Consider the following 6,144-nt stretch of genomic DNA (forward strand, 5'->3'; position numbering starts at 1 on the left):
AAAAGCCCTCTGAGACCATCCAGTTCAACCATTCCCTCACCACTAAATCATGTCCTCAAGAGCCACATCCACATGTCCTTTAATTCCTTCTAGGGATGGGGCCTCCACCACCTCTTCCCTGGGCAGCTGTGCCAGGGCTGGGCAATACTTTGCATGAAGAAATTTTTCCTAATATCCAGTCTAAAGGTTTAGGTTGGATCTCAGGGCAAGGTTCTTCCCCCCCAGGCTGGTTGGGCACTGAACAGGCTCCCCAGGGCAGTGGGCACAGCCCCAAGGCTGCCAGAGCTGCAGGAGGCTTTGGCTGATCCTCTGGGGCACAGGGGGTGACTCTTGGGGCTGGGCCTGTGCAGGGCTGAGGGTTGGACTGGATGGTCCTTGGGGGTCCTTCCAGCTCAGCTTATTCTGGGATTCTGGGACTTTAAACTTCCCCTGGTACAAGTGGAGTCATTTTCTCTCCTCATTTCACTAGCTGTGCTGCTTCTGCTTGGCCAAGGACCCCTTTCCTTGCAGGGTGTGGGGGTAGCTCTGAGTTCCATGGCCATGATCAGCCAGGGCTGAGCCTGCAGGTCTGTGCTGCCTGCTGGGCCAGAACCTCTCACCAAGGAGTCACCAAATGACCCTCCTGCCTGGTCTTGGTGACCCCTCCATCTGAAGCCTCAAATGCAGTAAATCACAAGAGAAACAGGGAGAGGCCCAAAGACATAAACTTGTTAGGAGAAGGCAGGACTGACCAAAACCAAGGAGCAGGGGTGATGTGCAAGGCAGCCAGTGGGTTTGGTTCTGGGGGTGATGAGAAGATTCCTTTCCTAGCTACATATATATATATATATATATATATATATAAACATTTCCCCCCCCCCTCCCCAGATCTTGACACCCAATCCCTCACTTGAGATGCAGTGAGGGATGGAGAAATTGGAGATGGCAGCCAGGGCAGAAACCTTTGGATTAATATAAAAAAAAAAGATAAAGGTTCCTGACCCAAAGAGCTTGTGAGCACTTGCTGAAGGAGCAGAGCTGGCAGCTCTTGCTCTGCAAGTTGGAACAGTGGACAAGTTTCTGGGTGCGAAGCAAACTCGATCCAAGGCAGCCAGGAAAGAGCCTCCTGCCAATGCTGTGCATCACCTGCACATCTGGGCCAGTCCCACCCACTGATCACTCCTGTCTCCTGGAGCCTCCTGCAGCTCCAGCTCAGCCCAGCCTTTCCTCCATGGACAGGAGAGATGCAGAGCTGGGAGCACAACTCCCTCCTGACCCTGAGCAAGGGCCCAGGGAAGAAAGCTGGGAGGTCCTTTGGGCCAAAAAATTCTGTATGAGATCAAAGTATTGAGAGATCCCTCCTTCCCTCCCTCCTTGCAGACCTGCAAGTACCTGAAGGGAGACCAAAAGAAGGATGGAGAGGCACTTTTTACAAGAGCATGGAGAGACAGGACAAGGGGGAAGGGGTTCAGAGGGAAAGAGGGAAAAGTTAGGTGGAATATTAAGAATAAAATTGTTCCCTGGGAGGGTGGGCAGGCCCTGGCACAGGTTGCCCAGAGAAGCTGTGGCTGCTCCTGGATCCCTGGAAGTGTCCAAGCCCAGGTTGGACGGGGCTTGGAGCAACCTGGGCTGGTGGGAGGTGTCCCTGCCCATGGCAGGAGCTGCTCCTCAGCTGGTGTTCACATTTATTCTGCTTTTGGTGGGACAGGTAATGTGCAGATGTGTAGAATGCAGGAATGCAGTTTCTTGTGGATTTGATGGGAATTTAAGGCACGTAATCAAAACCAATGAAAATGTGAGTGATGGGAGAGAGTGAAACCCTCTGATTCCTGCCTGGCACTTTTTTTTCAATACCTTTTGCTTTGGGGGGCATAAAGGGGACCAGGGTTTGTGTCAGTGGGTCAGAGGGAGCTGTAGAGGTCCCTCCTTGAATTTCTAAAGCCTCTGACCAGGTGCTACAAATAATTTTACCAAAACCTGTCCCCTCTTTGCTCATTTCTCCTTAACCCAAGGCTTCCCCTGCAGATGGTTCAGAACCCTTCTCTCTCTCCTGGCTGTCCACTGACATGGCCACAGGCTGTGCCTCTCTCCTGCCACCCTTTGTCCACTCCAGAAGATGCCATATCCACCTGCCTCTTCAGATCTGTCCAAATAAAATCCTGCTCTGCATCTTCCCTAGTGCCCAACCCCTGCCTGGAGATGTCTCCATCACATCCCTGCTCCAGCTCCAGTTGCTGCTCCTCCCTCCCAGTGCATCTGCCTCGGTCACTGCTCACAGGATTGAGTTTGTGAACCATGTTCGAAATTGCCTTCATAGATCCATGGAATGGTCTGGGTTGGAGGGGACCTTAAAGCTCATCCAGTCCCACCCCCTGCCATGGGCAGGGACACCTTCACTGTCCCAGGTTGCTCCAACCTGGCCTTGGACACTTCCAGGGATAGAGCAGCCACAGCTTCTCTGGGCAACCTGTGCCAGGGCCTGCCCACCCTCCCAGGGAAGGATTTCTTCCCAATGTCCAACCTAAATTTCCTCTCTTTCAGTCTCAACCCCTTCCCCCTCGTCCTGTCACCCCAGTTCCTGATGCAGAGTCTCCTCTCCATCTTCCTTGTGGGCCCCTGTAGGCACTGGAACTCGATCAGCACCCTTTGAAGGACTCTGAGTGAGCTGAGCATCCGTCTCTGGACACGAGTTCCAGGTTCCAGCAATTATTCCCAGCTCTGCTTTGTTTGCATTCCTTATTTCAATCCATGTGATTTACTCTCAGAGGCACAGGGAATGCTCTGATGGCCTCCATGAGCAAGCAGACTTCACACCATGATTTGTCTGTCAGGACTCCCCATGACATCATCAGGTGGCCCTGACCTGCCTCCCTGAGAGGCAACTGTGACTTCATCCCTACCTCAAAAAGTGTTTACGCAGAAATAGGAAGAGAGAGGTCTCAAAACATGAGTTTAAAAAGTATTTAATTACTCCAGTTTCAAATTCCTTTTTGCAGGGCAAACTGGTTCATAAATTACAGGAAAAATATCCCCTTGGAAATGGTTGAAACAACTGGAATTTTTATCCATTCAATTTGCCTGAACTACACTTTTGCTTCATTTCAAAGTGGCTCCTTTACCTTTTTTTTTTTTAACTCCCAACAAATCCATAAAGAAAAAACAATTATTTACCAAGCTTTTACATTATTTTTTTTTTTTTAAACCAAGACTTTCTCTCCTTATAAGGAGAGTCAACAGGCTTTGTTCTGAGGTAATTCAACTGTCTCCACGCTCAGGAAAGTTTCCAAGTTTTCCTTTCAGATGTTTTGCTTTGTGTGCCTGACCTTTCCTCCAAGCTCCCGCCCTCTCTCTTTAATCTCTAACCAGCCCTTTGGTAGCGAGGTTGGGTTGGGTTTTTATTTTCTCCTTGAGAGCAATTCTTGCCTCTACAGTGGGGTCAGTGCTTCTACTTTCTTCCTGACAAGGTAAAACTGATTCCTGGTCCTGCAGAGAAAATTTCAAGGTGTTTGGACGTCGCCCAGTTCAGCTTTGGGAAAGATGAAGCTTGTGCTGTGTTTTGTGGGCACTCATTGAACCCCCCTCATCCCTGGGAATGTCCAAGGCCAGCTTGGAGCACCCTGGGCTGATGGAAGGTGTCCCTGCCCATGGCAGAGGTTGGAATGGGATTATCTTTAAGGCCCCTTCCAACCCAAACCATCCTGTGATTCTGTATTTAAAGCTGTTGCAAAAACCCCCTCCATCACTCCATGACTTGTGCTCCAAGCCTGACCTTTCATCATGGGTTTTACTCTGGATTTTGACCCTTCTCCTAAGGGTCATATGGAAAATCAAGCCTGGAATCAGTAGATTTGAATCTCTGTTGGGGTCACCCTATCCAGGAGCGATTCTGTAGCACTTCCACTCGCAGAAGGAGTTGGAGATTCCTCTTCTTCACTTTGCAGGTGACTGAGAGTGGAACAGGCTGCCCAGGGAGGGGGTGGGATCTCCTCCCCTGCTGCTCCAGGGCAGCCCTGCCTGGGCAGGGAGGTGGGAACAGATGATCCACTGGGGTCCCTTCCAACCTGACCCATCTGTGATCCTGTGGGATCAGGAACTGAGAAGCACACGTTGAGCCCGGGAGCAGAAATGCCTGGAAGGTGTTAACACACCTTTGTCAGACTCACTGGGGGAGAGCAGGTGGGGACTGGGACTGGGACTGGGACCTGCTCATGTTGCAGTACTGCCCAAGAGGATGACACAGAGAGTGGACAGAGAGTGGACACAGAGAGTGGACAGCTGACTGTCTTTTCCCCGTGGTGCAGGTGCTGGCAGGGCCCGTGGATATTTGCCTCCCTCACCCCAGCAGGAGGAGTTTGGAGCTCCCTCTGGAGCTGAGGTTTCCCACCTGCAGCATCACACCCATCTCAAACCAGATGTCCCACAGCAGCTCTTCCACCTCCCGGCCCCAGGGGTGTGAGGGGAGGTCTCTGCCCACCTTTAGCTGGGATGGGCACAGCAGGATCCAGCAGCAAAGTGCTCCCAGAAAGAAAGAAGCTCCCTGACTGATTTCTGTTTGTGAAGGAGCCAGCACTGGAATCACAGAGTCACTGAGGTTGGGAAAGATCTCCAAGACCATCAAGTCCAACTTGACTGAACGTGGCCACTAAACCATATCATGAAGTGCCCCCAACCCCCCGCCCTGGGCAGCTGTGCCAATGCTTCAACATTCTTTCAGTGGACAAATTTTTCTTAATATCCAACCTGAACCTCCCCTGGTGCAACTTGAGGCTGTTTCCCCTTGTCCTGTCAGCAGCTGCCTGAGAGAAGAGGTCAAACCCCACCTCGTCACAGCCTCCTTGCTGTGGAGTTCAGCTTTGGGAAGGACAATGGGCTGAAAACTTCAGTGCAAACCCAGTGCTGATGCTGTTATGAGTCTTCAGCACTTATGAGAAAATTACCCTTTTGAGACAGTGGCACAAAGAGTCCACAGAATGTACAGAAATTTGCCTCTTTGGTAGGGACTGATCATGGATCTGATGGAGCCCTAAACTGTGGGCCAAAATCAGAAAAAGCAGTTCATGAAAGAAGGTATGAGGTGCTTTCCTGAGTGTCCTTTGTGGAGGGGCACGAGCTGGACCAGGCTGAGTGGGGAAGGGTGGAGGAGTTGAGCACCATGGTGTTCATCAGTGGACACAGCAAGAGATTGTGCACACAGTGAAGGTGGAAAATAACCTGGATCAATCCTCCCTCAGCTGCAGAAGCTCCTGGATTGAAGTTCCCCTCAGAAAGAGAGCAGGAAAATGGAAAGGGAGCAAGCAAAACAAAGGGAGAGGAGGAGCCCAAGAGATAAGAGGGGGCTTGGGATGTCCCTTAGTGAAGAGCCAGCCTGACTGTTGGAGGGTTCAGTGGCACAGCTGATGAGCTTTGGAGGGGCTCCAACATCATTTGACAAATAGGAGTGGGGAATTAGAGGAAAGAGGACCCAGAGCAGGTGGGTCTTCAGGAGAAGCATTCACCAAGGGGGGAGGTGCTGGGAGAGGTGTCTCCTGAGGCTCCTCTGCACCCGTGGCTGGGATAACTCCCTGCACTGCTCCTGTTCCAACAGCTCTGCTCAGACAGGTGAGTCACGCAGCATTTTTAGCTCCTTACATAACCAGTGCCAACAGGGGAGGTGTTACAGCCCTGATGCCAACACAAATGCCCAGGGACCATCTCTGCTCTCAGCAAAATGAGTAAGCACCCCCTCCAGAACAGGCTGAGAGCATCTCTCACACATCACCAGCACGGGATTTTGCAACAGGGATGAGCTGGAGCTCCACCTCTGTTGGCAGCTGTTTTACAAAACTCAGAGCTGGTGGGGCAAAGTTGAGGAAAAAATACCCAGGAAAATGTCAGTGATGCCAGTGCAAAGCCTGATCCGTGGAGTGAAACATCTTTAGGCACAACCCCTTGGCCCAGTGCTCTGGGGGAGCAGGGACAGCCCCCAGGGAATGGCTGGAGCTGTGTCAGGGCAGGCTCAGGGTGGATCTCAGGGCAAGGTTCTTCCCCCCCAGGCTGGTTGGGCACTGAACAGGCTCCCCAGGGCAGTGGGCACAGCCCCAAGGCTGCCAGAGCTGCAGGAGGCTTTGGCTGATCCTCTGGGGCACAGGGGGTGACTCTTGGGGCTGGGCCTGTGCAGGGCTGAGG

General features: G+C 52.0%; 1 long non-coding RNA gene across 1 annotated transcript in view; it reads left to right on the top strand.

Moving 5' to 3' along the window:
• LOC114070337 overlaps positions 1-6,144 on the top strand; it is a 19,355-nt gene that overhangs the window by 9,116 nt on the left and 4,095 nt on the right. The window contains exon 2 of the long non-coding RNA XR_003573915.1: positions 770-777. This is a non-coding gene — a long non-coding RNA (uncharacterized LOC114070337). The remainder of the gene's footprint in view (positions 1-769; positions 778-6,144) is intronic.

This window comes from Empidonax traillii, unplaced genomic scaffold (genome assembly GCF_003031625.1).
Source record: "Empidonax traillii isolate 1590-97213 ecotype Southwest subspecies unplaced genomic scaffold, ASM303162v1 scaffold1522:size149019, whole genome shotgun sequence".
Taxonomy (NCBI): domain Eukaryota; kingdom Metazoa; phylum Chordata; class Aves; order Passeriformes; family Tyrannidae; genus Empidonax; species Empidonax traillii.